This window comes from Haliaeetus albicilla, chromosome 21 (assembly GCF_947461875.1).
Source record: "Haliaeetus albicilla chromosome 21, bHalAlb1.1, whole genome shotgun sequence".
Lineage (NCBI taxonomy): Eukaryota > Metazoa > Chordata > Aves > Accipitriformes > Accipitridae > Haliaeetus > Haliaeetus albicilla.
Window position 1 is genome coordinate 19,698,002 of NC_091503.1, and position 15,216 is coordinate 19,713,217.

Sequence of the window (15,216 nt, forward strand, 5' to 3'; positions counted from 1 at the left end):
GTTTCTATTCTGCTGTGCAGGCCCATAACAAAATCCTCTATATCAGTACGGACACCTTATAAATGCTAGGATGAAATAAAAAATTTTCGGAGTCTAGCCAGCACTTTCTTAGAAACTGCAGTCAAACAAGAACAAAAACGAAATCTAGAAACACAGATTTTTTTTTCATTCTTTTGCTCATTAAGTACTTGTTTGTTACAGTTAACAAGTTAAAAAAATCAAGTATTCACCTCTTTCTAAAATCAGAGTTAATATCAGGAGTAGATGACATGTATTTCTGTTTTAGCACTAGTCAATTTAAACATCAGTCATACAAGAACAGATATACAGCTGAAATGAGTTGCTTTCTCGGAATAAATGAAGCAGGAAGCCTGTTATTTCCTCACTCAATCTTTTGCATATAGCATATGTATTGTAAGTATAAGCCATGTATTTCAAGGTCTGCAGAATTTAAATGCATCCATATCTTGCAAAAGGAGTCTTAAAACTCACTCTCAAGACACTGATTTTTCTGGAGCATGCATCATTTGGGAGTGTATTAAATAATAACAACCTGCAGTGGGGAAGAAATTTTATTCCATAGTCCAAAGTCTTTTTTATCTTTTCTAATATCCAACTTCATGGAACTAGCTCTTCTCCTCATGGTAAATACAGTTTCATGGTGTTACCTAACAAATCTCTTTAAGTTTGGAAAAAACATCATCTATTTCCATACACTTAGGAAATTACAGCAGAATCAGATATTTCCCTGAAAGGTTAAACATTTCTGAAGTGTAGCCATTGTATATCTTTGCTGTAATTTGGTCACTGTCCTGGTTTTGTCTGGGATAGAGTTAATTTTCTTCTTAGTAGCTGGTACAATGTGTTTTGAATTTAGTGTGAAAATAATGTTGATAACACACTGATGTTTTATTTGTTGCTAAGTAGCGCTTCTCCTAAGTTAAGGATTTTTCAGTTTCCCATGCTATGCCAGCAAGCAGGTATACAAGAAGCTGGGAAGAAGCATAGCGAGGACAGCTGACCTGAACTAGCCAAAGGGATATTCCATACCATTGAATGCCATGCTCAGTATGTAAACTGGGAGGAGCTGGCTGGGAGGGGTGGATCGCTGCTCAGGCATTGGTTAGTGGGTGGTGAGCAACTGCATTGTGCATCACTTGTTTTTTCTTGGTTTGTTCGTTTTTCTCCTTTTTTTTTTGTTATATTCCTTTTCATTACTATTATTATTACTATTACTATTATTATTATCATCTTTTATTTTACTTTAGTTATTAAACTGTTCTTATCTCAACCCATGAGTTTTACTTTTTTTTTTGTATTGTGAGTGAGCAAGTGGCTGCGTGGTGCTTAGTTGCTGGCTGGGGTTAAATCACGACAGTCACTCACAAATCCTCTCCAAGTTGCATAGAAAGAGTGTTATATGTTTCAGATAGAATTTCATACATTATTAGAACAGCAACCATCTTTCTGAAAGGAAAAGCAGAACAATGGGAGTTCAAGAATATAAGTGAAAATGTTCTTACTGGATCTTGTGTTCCTCACTGATCAGAACATGAGTAAGAACTTCTGTGTGTCTTTACAAGTTCTCTTCAAGGCTAAGAGTATATTTGGTGTCTCCGTATTATTGGAGATTCTTAATACTCATCTGTCTTACAGGACTTCTCAAATATTTTTTTCAGCACTTCGAGACTTAAATGAGAGATACTATTTAAGTGGAAAGCATGATGACAATTTTTTTTAATATCTCCACAATAATGACTTATTACTACTCTTCACTCAATTTCTTAGCCAAAGCACTTGATAGTCTCATTCAATCATCTATACAGTAAAATTCCTTATTTACAAAAATAAAAGACTTATCCTGATTAAATTGCCTCCCTTTAAACAAAGATGAACAATTTTCGCTGTGGGTCTTCAACACTTAGCTGGAATATAACCAAACAGATGTCAAGAAATGGTAAGAAGCATCTTAAGAAGCTACTTAAATTATGAGTGGCTTTGTGTAGTTTTAAAATTTGCACCTTTTCCATTCTGAGTGGCAACAGAGTGGAGACTTATTCTTGTTGCATGGATATGTTGAAGCCAATCTCTTTTTCACAGGGCTGTCCAAAGGAAAAATGACAAATTAAGTAATTAAAATCTTTATGGAAGACAAAGCCTAAAATAGGATCACCAATTATTGCAACTACATTGCTCCACATCATGAGCAATGGTTGCTTGAGAACCTGAAGAGACCTTGTTCTATACCATTACAGAGCAGAAGGCCTTTTAGCAGTAATACCCTTGGATAGTTGTGATGGTCAAGTATGTATACTCTGTCTTACACAGAGGAGTTGAAGCCTTGCCTGGCATTTTTAAGTGCTACCACAAAGCAAAAAATCAATGATAATGGTTTTTAATACTGAGTTGCCACTTCAGGGCAGGGACTGGTTTTGTGCTTATAGGACGCCTAATAAAACAGGACCACAATTTAATTAAAAGGTCAAAGAACTTCTAAAATTGAAATAATAAAAAATAACTGCTATAGTAACGTATTTCACAGAACCATCCTGCAAACCCCAAAGAATCTGGCTAGAATGGCTGAGCCAGTACAGAGCAGGTGATAATTAACTTCTTCTGTATGCCAATGTCACATTAGGACTTAGAGCAAATCTTCTTGCTGCAGCTTTAGCTCAGTATTTCTTTACCTATTCACCATGGACAGAGAGAACAGATCATTCTTTTTCTTTTTGAAGCAGCCTTTTATGTACTTGAAGGCTGTTAATTCAACTGCGTTCAGTATTCTGGTTTTTACTCTCAGTAATACCAGTTCACTCAGTCTTTCTTTGAAGGTCATACGTTGAAGACTTCTGCTCATTCTCATTGCTATCCCCCAATATACATCTAAAGTGTTCATTTTTTTCTTGAAGTGCAGTGCTATCTTCTTGACCTAGCATGAATATTGCAGCATACTGTTAAATATAGAAGGTTTCCAGAAAGCTGATAAAATGCATCCTGTTAAAAAGTTGAGCCGCAAATAAAAAGCTAGAGGAATGAGTCCATAGCAATGCCTAGAGCAGTGTTTGCTAATGTTAACATAATAGTAAGTGCATGCTTCTGTGAGAACTGGCAGGTAAACATACTGTCTGCTATGAACAATTTCAAACTTCCTGGGGGCAATGAAGATAAGAAACCAACACTCCTACCCCAAAAGCAGACTCCAGCCAATTCAGCTTAATAGCTAGATCTCATCTCTCCAGTGCTGCATCAGTTTGGTACCCAGTATAACGAAATGAGTCATCCCATCACCTCTTCCTACTACTAATGCTGTCAGCAAATTGCAACAGCTTAAGTAGCTCAGGAAAAAGTCCCATCCTGCTGTTTCCTAAACTTAACCCACTTGGAATCCATGTGTTACCGAACAAGACTACAGACTGAAGGCTTCCTAGCAATATTTCAGTGAATAACAGAGGGAATTACTATTATTTCCAAGAGAAGAAAATGTGAAACAAGTTTAACTAGATAAAATGAGCCTGGACAGTGCTAATAAAAGCCATTCCAGAGAGATTGCAAGTAATTTTATAAAGAATATTGTTGATTGCATGCCTACTGGACAAGTTAACACAGTGAAAGATGTCTGAGAAGAGGAAATGAACAGAAGATTGAGACTGGTTTGTACATATTTGAAAAAAACCTGTGTCACAGCAAAAAAACAGCATGCCAGTCTGCTTTCAAATATGTAATCAGCGCATTTTGGTTTGCTGATGATGGGGAGGTACGTGGATAGCCAAGTTCAGGTTAGCACAAGTGACTTCAAAGTGATTAATACTTAAGATACCTGAGGCAGAGTAACTAGAAGTGCAAGATGTAAATAAGAAAATAAAGAACATGAATAGTAATGCTCTTCACACCTGGTGAGAAAGAGCGCATTGTTGACATGGTGTGATAGCTACAGATGGTAACTGAAGTGGGAAATGTGTGAGAGTTAGTGACGAAATACAAGGATTTGTAGGACTCTTCTGAAGAAGACCTGATTTTCAAAGGTGCTTTCAAGTCAGGAGTATACAACCCTATAAGAGAAGGTGGGAGATAAAATTTTGTTTGTTAATTACAAATATGTTAATGGTAGTGAATGGGAGCTCACTAGTTGTTTAATCAGAGTGTCATTGCTCTACCACAAGGGTTTACTTTATGTTAGGTAGTTCTCTTGTCTTAAAAATGAATTAGCAGTAAACTTTAACTTCTTTCATAGTTCACAATTTAGGCAGGTGTTTACTGAAGTATAGGTAAATAAATTGAAATAATGAGCACATTTAATTAGGAACTTAAATTGTCTGAGAAATTATATCCTAAGCTGCATAGAACATGAGCCAAACACAAGGAAACAGTTCATGTGTAACGCCTATCAATGCATGCAATGATGCAATGCATATATCACTATCAAGTGACATTTGGAGTTCCATATTTACCATGCCTCTATGATTCCACTTCAGTTTTGATTGCCTTGCAGTTAACAAGTTACTATTAAATAACAAAATCAATAACAAAAAATGCAGAAATGCCTGCTCAGATGTTTACGTTAGAAGAAAAGGCTGTGACCTTTTCACCATTTATAAAAGATTAAGCAACAACCTTGATAAAGCAGTAGCCACTGCTTTTATGTCTCAGATTGGTGGCATTCAGTAAGGTCTCCAGACAGCAAACTGTCCTAAAAAAAATTGCTGGCGTAATGCAGTCACCTTCAGCAGTGCTTCCACCACCACCTCAATTAGCTACCATCTCAATTATCTCCTTCTTGTATTCTAGTGACAAGCGAGCAGCCCTGAAGCACATATCACAGTCCGTGCTTCCTCTTTCATTTTCCAGATAACATTTAGACCTAGGTATCACAGAATAGGATGTTGTGGATGTTCCTTTCCCAGGGAAGGGGTTACATGCCTCAGAGGAGCAAAAATATCCATGAGAAATCATGAAGCTTGAATCCATTTTTTCCTGAAAAGTAAGTATTTTGGTATTTTCATTGACTACCTGCTCCTTCACACAGGATTCTTAATACCAATCTCTCAACCTTGACCATACAGCAAATCATGGCCCCATTTGCTCCCAGCTGCAGAGCACATGTCAGCTCAGGAGCAAGAAATATGTACTTCTTGGAATAACATCCTTTGGGCATGCAGTGGGGGCTCTAGTCCCACAGCACTTCTAACAACCTATGAGAAATGAAGGTCCTGTGGGAAGATCTTATCTGCACCACATGCTCTACTGTGGAGGCAGAAACTAGCCTGTAGGGTCTAACCATTTTCTCAATAAATCAAAATGGCAACATTCAGCTCTATTCCTTTTACAAGTCAGAATGAAATAAGTTATCCTACAGCAAAATCAAGCAAAGATGTTGGAGTAAGGAAACTGAGTATGACTTTTTGATCTCAAGAGCTGCTATACTATGTGACTAGGGAAAGAAGAGGTGATTTTCAGGAAACAAAGGCTAAGTAGAAAGAAATCAGATAGCAAGTGAATGTCAGTATTTTTTGTTTTATTTCAATATGGGAATTTAAATTGATGACTTCCTGGGCTGCAGATTAAAAAGTTACAGAGAATGCAGAAATCTTTCACACAGACCATGTTGGAGGCTTGAAATTCTCTCTCCAGTATTTGACACAGCAGTTTTAATCTTCATGTTAGCTCTTGGGAACTATCTGACCAAAGGTAAATAGCCAGCTTGTCTCTTAATGAGCATCTGGGTAACAATTTACAGTAACCTTAGGTTTGTGAGGAAGGGATGTGCTATTTTCTGGATGGGACACTGCGAACGGATTTAAGTAAGTTTTATTGAATGAAATTAAACAAATTATTTTAACAAACTATAAAATTAGTTAAGTAAGTTCAGCATAATCAGATAACTTTCCTAATCAATCATACACTAGAATTTATTTTTCTGCTTAGCCAAATCTGCATTTATATGTTCCAGGTACCAACCTCAGCAGTAGATAGGTACTATATTCCTACTACATAAATGACCATTTTCATTTTGCATGTATCAAAATATTTTTTCCAATATTTTTAGAATTTTCCTTAACAGATACTTCTTACAAGAAATACTTTCACACATGAATGTAACTTACCCTGTAACTGCTGTAAACTAGTATGAACAGCCTAAAAACATTTAGACCCCACTTCTTCAAAATCAGCTCTTAAAATGACACTGTTCATAAAGATTTTCATTATTGGATTTGGGGCTCTATTCAGATTCAATAAATAAATTAAAACCTCATTCTCAGTCTACCACCATTGCTAGTAATGAAACATAAACTGGATGGTAAATGAGTGAATCATATCGGTGTCTTCTCCATAGGAAATACAAAAACATATCTTGATTTTGATAAATAAATCACTGTCACAGTATGGCTGTAGTTGTGTGGCTTGCACTGCTAGACAAATAAAAACTCTAGGTCTTGCCTAACAAGGTGATTTATCTAACAATTGTACATAGGTTAGAAAGGAGAGACCTTTATTTTCTCCCTTTCCTCACAGATATATAGATCCTTCCCCTGACACCGTCTGGATGGTATGCATTGGATTCTAGCGGTCTCCACTCATTTTATCTGCACAGCAGTGGCCCCAAGAACTAACATGCTCATAAACCCTCTCTTATGAGCATATTATACCACTAGATGTTTAAGCAGGACTTGAAACCATTTTGTATTAAAAAAATGAAGGTACAGAGTAACCATTATTTAGCTGAAACTGGAAGGGCTTTTCACCATGCAACATTCATAGCAGAATCCCCACTCACTTCAGGAAGATGAAATTCAGCAAGGACATAGTAAGAATTATCAGAAATCTGTATTTACAGCCACAACCACTGAAATCACATTCTTGCTGCCTTTATAGTAGGAATCAAGTAAACAAAGACAGAAACTGTGTGGATAAAAATATTCCTATGAATCTGAAAGTTGGTGACTATGATTCATGATTAGTAATCACTTCTTTAACGTATGCCTGTATTCTTTTAAGGACTAAGGTTAACAATAGTTTCTAGTGTTTCTTGCTTCCTATTCTTTCACCAGATTAGCAACTGCAAGACATCTCTTTCATTTTAATTGGCCAAAAAGGAAACCATGAAGATTGATCACCAAATACTTTTTCCAGACTTTAAGATAAGTAGGGTTAAGAAACAGAAGGAAAATTAAATAAGAGGAGGGGGAGTATGAAGCAATGTTTAATGCCTTTGGCATTATTTTATTTAGTGGTGAATGCTACACGATGCTTCAAACTGAGATCACAGTTGAGCAGACAGAAAAGAAAAATATCATTTTTTCTGTGAAGTTGTCAGAAAGATGAACCTGTCAAGAGGTAGAGAAATAGGTCACATGAAAGTTAATGGAAAGTAATGAATGGAATACATTGTGCCACAATGCTTCATCTCAATTAAAAGTTCACATGCTGAATGCCATTTAAATTGACAGATACCCAGCTCTTACCAGCCTGCTTATTTATAGTCTTTGCATTTATAAAGGCTGTTGTTTATTCCACTGGGTAGCCTCTGGAATCCTCCTGTTGCATTTCTTAGTCAAGAACAATTGAAGTGTAAAGTAGTGAAATGCCAGGATTCATAGAAAAGTGTTTCATGGGAGAATGCTTCTCTATTACAGATGTTCAGGTGCTTCAGAATAAACTGATGTTAGAGAAAGACTGGATTTTTCCTTCTAGCAGTGTCCAACACTAGACTGACATGAACTAACCATTGCTCTTTGACCATAGCAATGTCATTACTTCAAGAGGCAGCTCCAACACCCCTTTTTAGCAGTTCAAGACAAAAAAGAGTGGTTTGGAAGGCAATACAGGGATTATGTCATACCTGCATGACATGCCACACTGCTGCACCCCAGCTTCCCACACAGAGGTGTGATGAGAATAATGAACTTGCTGAAAGGGCTATAATATGCTAACTGGTGGGTTACAGCTTTATCCTTGCATTACTCTGTTGCCAGAAGTGGGTAACAGTTTATAGAGATGACTTGAGCCACTTTTAGGTGAGAAAAAGCTTTGTAGCTTTTATATGGGGGGGATGACTTAAAGCCAAAGGTGAGACACATAAGGATACCATAGCTACTACTAAAATTGGGAACACGATGGCAGCATGCTGAGGAGAAAAAAGTTACGCATCAGAAGGGTGCACTTTTTGAGTTGTATGTGAACTCTCATTCTCTCCAGGTCAGGTGTCTGACATAGACCTCCATGTTTAAGTACTTCATCCCTCTTCTTAAGTTAAGCACTTCACAAAACTCACTTGTCTCAGGGTGATAGTGGGAGACATTGTCTATATAATTACTTACTAGTCCTTGAACTTGCTCAGGAAATGAGAGCTCTGGTGTGTAGCCCTCCTTCAGTGTCAGGATCTCAACCATATTTCCTCCAACTCCACAGTAAATGCCTGCGTTGTGTAAGAGTTGGGGAGCACCTTTCACTTCCCATGTTACAGCTGTGCCACTGAGCTGCCTAGACTGCCAGAAGAAGCTAGCAATGTGGAGCTTGACATTGCAGGAATGGTCCGCCACTACAGGGTGGGAGGGATGAGTATGGATCTCTGTTTTGTGATGAATGGATGGATGCCAGAGTGCCACAAGCACACCGAATACAACAGAAACGCACAGGGTGTTTGGTAGCTTTACTGAGTGAGAGCAGAGCTGAGGCAGATATTAACAACTTCCTTGCTCAGACTGAGAGACCAGTGTGCATGTGTGTCGTGGTTTAACCCCAGCCAGCAACTAAGCACCACACAGCCGCTCACTCACCTCCCTCACAGTGGGATGGGGGAGAGAATCAGAAGGGTAAAAGTGAGAGAACTTATGGGTTGAGATAAAGACAGTTTAATAGGTAAAGCAAAAGCCAAGCGCACAAGCAAAGCAAAACAAGGAATTCCTTCACCACTCCCCATCGGCAGGCAGGTGTTCAGCCATCTCCAGGAAAGCAGGGCTCCATCACGTGTAACGGTGACTTGGGAAGACAAATACCATGACTCCAGATGTCCCTCCTTCCTTCTTCTTCCCCCAGCTTTTCATGCTGCCATCATATGGCATGCAATATCCCTTTGGTCAGCTGGGATCAGCTGTCCCAGCTGTGTCCCCTCCCAAGCCCTTGTGCCCCCCCAGCCTCCTCGCTGGTGGGGTGGGGTGAGAAGCAGGAAAGGCCTTGACTCTGTGTAAGCGCTGCTCAGCAGTAACGAAAACATCTCTGTATTATCAGTGCTGCTTTCAGCACAAATCCAAAACGTATCCCCATACTAGCTACTATGAAGAAAATTAACTCTATCCCAGCCAAAACCAGCACATTCTCCACCCCTGTAACATTCTCTGCCCTCTTAGGCAGAAGCCTAAACGTGGGCACCAAACGCTTCCACTGCCAAAGTGTTAATGGGATGCTTCATTTTAGGTAAAGATGTTTCTTAGTCAAATTGATTATGTTTTAGCTCCTCTTAGGGCTTCTTTTCTTTTTTTTTTTTTTTTTTGACTCGGAGCCCTGACAGTAGTGATTTTGGAACAAAGACTGCATCAAATTTACAAGTGCATAGGTGTTCCAGGCATGGTGGGAGGCTGGACTACATGGGAGACATTCAGTGTAGCCTTATGTGGGGGGACACAGTGCATCTCAGTGGCTAAGAGCAAAACAAAACCCAAGACATTCATCAGTGAAAGAAAAACAAGCTCATAGTTCTGTGGCTCCAGTTTACAACAGATCCAAGATCTGTGCGGCTCTGACAGTCAGGCTGGCAATTATCAAAGCCAGGAATAGGAGAAAAAAACTCTTACAACTTGTACAATTGCACAAGTACACAGACATCTTTTAGAGAGGTTATAAATGAAAAGGAGAACTGTTCACTCTTAGCTTACAAACATGTAAATGAGCATTGCTACCATGCAAATCAAAATATCTGCTTGTGATTTGAAAAAAATCATACCTGTGTGTGAAGGTCTGATCCTGAATTAGCTGCTTACATTTAACTTTCCTAAGCTGTATATGTTCTAAGGATCTGAGCACTAAGGATTTTGCACCGAATTCGTACTGATTCTTACTTGTTCAGCATAGTTGAGAAATTGAGCACTTTGGGTAGCTGTCTCCTCTCCTCACCCAAAGCCTTAGGCTTATTCTGCTGTTGAAAGCCTGAAAAAGAATCCATCAAGTGTTAATTTTAAAATCCTTCTAAGTGGAATTTGTTCTCAGTTAATATTTAAGTACTGCCTACAATGCATGTAATAAAATGGAAGCATGTTTGGAAAGCCCTGATTGAATGTGAATGTCAGCTGGTGCTCTGCTAGCCTAATGCAATTTGATTTTGATACAATGTAATGGAGCACAGTGATGAAAAACAGCAATCCTAATAAGGTTCCTCTTTTCACAGTTTATTTTTGGCCACTGAAGCAGGTGCTTCTCTATCCCTCTCTCTTTCAGAGCATGTAATCTCAAAATAATTAGCTAAGATGACTTTTCTTTGTGTCATAATTAAATGAAATCTAAGTAACAGACTATTACTTCTATATTGCAAAACCGTAGGGTCAAATTTTAAACTAGTATATACTGGCAGCACAGACATCAGCTGAACAAAGAAAAAACCTACAGCAGCAACAACTTTACTCACAGAAAAGCAATGGACAAACGGGACCCAACTGCCCTGTATGTGCTCAGAAGAGAGCTGGCTGCATTCCACGCTGTTTCAGTGGCCTGCTCTTTAGCATCTAGGCAAATCAGACTGAGCTGCAACTTGTATAAGGTGGATTAATGTTCAAAAGAGAATTGTATGAAGCTACCAAATTAATTTCTGTGTGATTCTGGTTTTGAAAGCAGGTTTCTGGGGTGAAAGGCTAATGCATTAACTCATCACATCAAGCACATCTCATTATGCAGAAGTTAATGTTAATACACTCCATTTCCTACATTTTTAAGGATCTGATGCTTTCAGGGACTTTTTTTCTCCTTGTGCTAATTGTACTATCTGCATCTCTTATCTAATTAAACATGTAGTTTGTGTCAAAAAATTCCTTTGAACAAAACAACAATCAGGCTTTCATGAAATCACAGATCATCTAGGAAGCAAGGAAAGTAAGCTGTGGCAGAATAGAAGAGGATGCTATTCTGAGTCCCAGTGGGCAGCAAAGCTAAGTGAATGAGCGTTACCTGCTGAATTGAGTACATTCACTCTTGGAAGAAAAATGCTTTTCACTTTAGAAGTATATGCAATTATCTTCTTTCTTTCCCAGCAACATACATACACATCTGGTGCTAATTCTGGCCTTTACAGGATGCTCTTTATGTCACTGTGGGGAAAAAAAAAAAAAAAAAAAAAAAAAAGAAGCTATAAATGTTCTGTCATAAAAGTGCTAAGCCACCACCATAGAGAACAGTCTGTGACACTCTAGCCTCAGAGATTTTAAAGGACGTATCCAAGGCCATGTGTGAACTATGTTGTGCTGAACCAACTGAGTTGACTGGCAGCAATAACTTCTTTTCCCATCCTGCATAGGGATGTAGGATGAAGTGTAGGGAACCTTGATGAAGTCTGTTGCTGACATTTAAATAAATTAATGATGTACTCTGTATACAAACAAGAGAAGCTGATGTTTCAGCAGTGATGGGTCTGATTAGTTTTTAATGATGATGAAGCCAGCACTGTAATGGTTTGTGTTGAGCTTTTAAAGCCAAATTTTCAGTGAGCCTGTTCGTATGGAAACATAATGCTTTTATTGGTATGTTCAGCTATGTGAAGGTATGTAGATACTGGCTAAATCTAAGCTGTGCATCAAACACATGCTCCTGATTGTCACAACAGCAGACTTTGTTCAGAGAGCAAATGTGACTACCTTCACGTCTACACACCTGTTTCCTTCCCAAATAAACCATAAATCTGAAGGTGGAGAGGAAATGGCATGCATCTGGGTCTGTCCTGGACACGTCACAAAATGTCTAGCAGCTTTATACATAGGAGCTGAGAAGTGCCTCCGGCTCAGTTGATTTAGACATAGCCACTGCCATTTCCCCATCTGCTGCACTTCCAATGAAGGGGAGTTTTTGTCCTTCTGCTGTAGTAGCTATGAGGCAGCTGCTATTTTATGAGAGCAATTTATGCAACATATTAAGAGAGCAATTTTAAGATGGACACATTACTGTTATTCTTTCTTGATTTATTGCTTTTCCAGATCTTGATATTGTCAGTCTGAAAAAGAGTGGATACTTTTTGTGTATAGGAGAAAAATTCTATTTCCATGTAGTAAAGAGAAAGTGGGAATGTTCAACACTGCCTGGTATCTTCAAGAAATTAATTGAAATTCATATTATTTTATGACACTGAGAAGACGTGGTATCAGGAAAGCATTAGTCTTGACCAAGGCTACAGAAAATTGATTCGCATGTCATTCTTAAAGCTTAAGTGACTATTAAAATGTAGATAATTTGGCTGAGTTGGTGAAGTAATCTTAAATCCTCGGAGGGGAGATGTTAAGTCAATTATGGGGACAGGTTATAAGTTGCTCAAAAGCTAACAAAAAGATAATGCTGTTCTCTTATGCTAACAAAAAGATAATGCTGTTCTCTTACTTCTTTCACCGCTCAAGTGTTGCTTGCAGCCACTCAAAACAGGCACAGACTCAAATAAATTAAATTATCTATGATTAATACACTGTTTGTGCTTATTTTTATTAAAGGGCAGGTGGTCATGTGGGATTTTAGGGTTTTATTTCTTCATTACATCAAATAAAGGTTCTGCAATAAGAAAATCTCCAATTTACCTTCCTGCTTGGAGACAGGTAAGAAACATCTTTTCTCTCCTACTTGAATACAAAAATCTCAAAATCGTTCACATACCCCCCCAAAGACCTCTAAAAAGTCACATTAAGACATTGTGATAGAACATAGATATGCTACAAGTCCACTGTGATCCACTTTAACTAAAAAGATATTTATGCTTTCAACATACAGGTTTTCTTAAGCATAACATCCATGAATGCTGACATAAGTTAAGGATATTTAGTGTCGTACTTGGAAACCACTCCCATAGGAGATTTTGGTTAGAAGCTGAGACAAAGTGTATTTTGTCGGCAGTTAAATGTCCCTTATTTTAAAGGCTGTGATAAAACATGACACCTTTGGAATCAAGAGGATAGCTGTATTTTACAAAATTCTAAAGTAACAAGAGTAATGAAACCTGATTTCCTAAGTATGTCTCTTGTGGCTGGATTTGCTGGCACCTCACATAGTGTCAGTTCTAGCTGATGCTCTTCCCATTTGGAGTGCTTGTAACATATAAACTCTCCCATATAGACTCCCCTGTGCCTCCTAAGGGTAGAGCTCATGCTACAGTGGGCACTCCCTTTACAAGGCTGCTGAAGCTGCCTCTGCTCTGCCCCCTGGAGATTGTGTAGAACACAATACCTTTTGAGACAACTACGTCTTCCAAATTTTGAATCATTCAGACAACTTCTGCTAAAGTCATCAGGGACAGATCAGACACATATAGAGAGTGACACTGTGTAAGTCTTGTTTCCTTCTGAAACTAGTAAAAAGGAGCTGCCATGCATGCCCCGGTAGGATTGTGACAGGACAGACCCAGCTCCATCTCCCTCTGATCAACTGCAGTGCACCTCTCACTGGTTCCTGACTGATGCTAGAGCAATGACACAAGACAGTTAATTACAAAGGATGCAAGGCAAAAAATGAAAGAAAAGAAGTATCCTTAGATCTGTTTACTACTGTTCCCATTTTCCCTCTCCCTAGCAGTAGAAGTGGACATTGCTAGCTGACATTGGCTCGGTGTCACTCTCAAACTCTGCAGGAGAACACACTGATGTTTTGAACACTGTTAGCTCATCCTGTTCTTTCCCAGCATATCATGTTACCTTCACAACTGAGAGAAGGATCCCTTTACTTTTCACACTGAGGTACTAGGACATACATAGCATTTAAAATGTAATATTAATTTGCATTGGTTGCAGATTGCAGTCCATTTAGTACATGGAGAGAATAGTACCTGTGCAACTAAATCACAAATGATGTGAAACGTATTTTTTTAAGAGTACCGTGTAATGGTGTGTCAAAGTATTCTTCTTCTTTTACATTGCATTAAAAGAAATCTTACCCTTGAACTGCTGAGAAAATAATTTATCCTGATATTTTTAAAGTCTGATTCAGTCCTCTTAACATAATTTCCTGAGCTTTGAACTCATTGAGTCTTCTAATAATGTCCTTAAATGAGGGAAGGAGGTAATTTTCTCTCTCACTGCCTTTAGGGGATCATCAGTCATGCATCACTCACTCATAAGTGTTAGCATTGCACCATGGCTGCCTTTTTTTTTTTTTTTAAAAAAGCCAAATCATGTATGGAGAAAGTGCTGTAGAGTAAAAGTTTCCATTTATAAATTGCACAGTCTGTGCTGAATTGCTGTACCTCCTGCAAGGCAATTTTAGTATAAAGCCCTACAGTGATTCAGATCCCTAGCTACAATAATTTTTGTTATAACCTTTCCTTCACCCACTGCCACAACACATTTCTATAACAAGCAAATTCCATGGATGTTATAAGGACAGATTTACAAATGAGTTGTACTGTGATAGTGTCAAAGGAGATGTGCTTATTAAGCCAAGGGACAATGCAAGTATTGAGTTATTTGAAAAGCCAAACTACTTTTATTTAAATCCCAAGAAGTAGGCACCAAGATATTAAGAACTGGTTTGACTGCATGCTTATTCTTAAACATTTGCATATTCAGTTAATTTCAGTATTAAAACACTGTCAAATTAATATACTAGTCTTTTCCACTTGAAAAGCGGATTAGATCACACAAAACGTGATGGTCTTCATCTGAGCCCTCAACTGACTTTTCCAACATTACAAAAATCAATATTTGCTTTTCCAAAAAGAATTGCAATTGGCAGTAGGTGATTAGGAGAAATGAAGTCTGAATACTAACTGTACCCAGTGGCAGTAAATGTACAGGAGGAAAGCATGAAATCATTTCTGAATCTTGCTGTTTGTTGAAAATAAAAGCATTTCCATATTAGACATTACTTCTTTCAGGAAAATAAATCAGAGATGGAAGAAAATATCCCTGGTGAATTCCTGCTTCTTTACAAAGTTCTTTTTACTGAATACTTCACAGCACAGCAAGAGACAATATCTCTGCTCACCACTCCAAGGCCCGACAGCACGATGTGCTTGTTCAGGATCACGCTCCCAAGGACTGTTCTCTG

The 15,216-nt window shown here is 38.3% G+C and overlaps 1 long non-coding RNA gene across 2 annotated transcripts in view; it reads right to left on the reverse strand.

Annotated features, from left to right (window-relative positions):
• Positions 1–15,216, reverse strand: part of LOC138690331 (uncharacterized) — a 76,240-nt gene that overhangs the window by 22,628 nt on the left and 38,396 nt on the right. The window contains exons 3-5 of one of the 2 annotated variants that reach the window (XR_011329168.1): positions 11,152–11,291; positions 10,053–10,140; positions 8,721–9,188 (exon numbers count right to left, since the gene is read on the reverse strand). This is a non-coding gene — a long non-coding RNA (uncharacterized lncRNA). Of the gene's footprint in view, positions 1–8,720; positions 9,189–10,052; positions 10,141–11,151; positions 11,292–15,216 lie in introns of those variants that run through there. The other variant, XR_011329169.1, reaches the window with a different exon arrangement.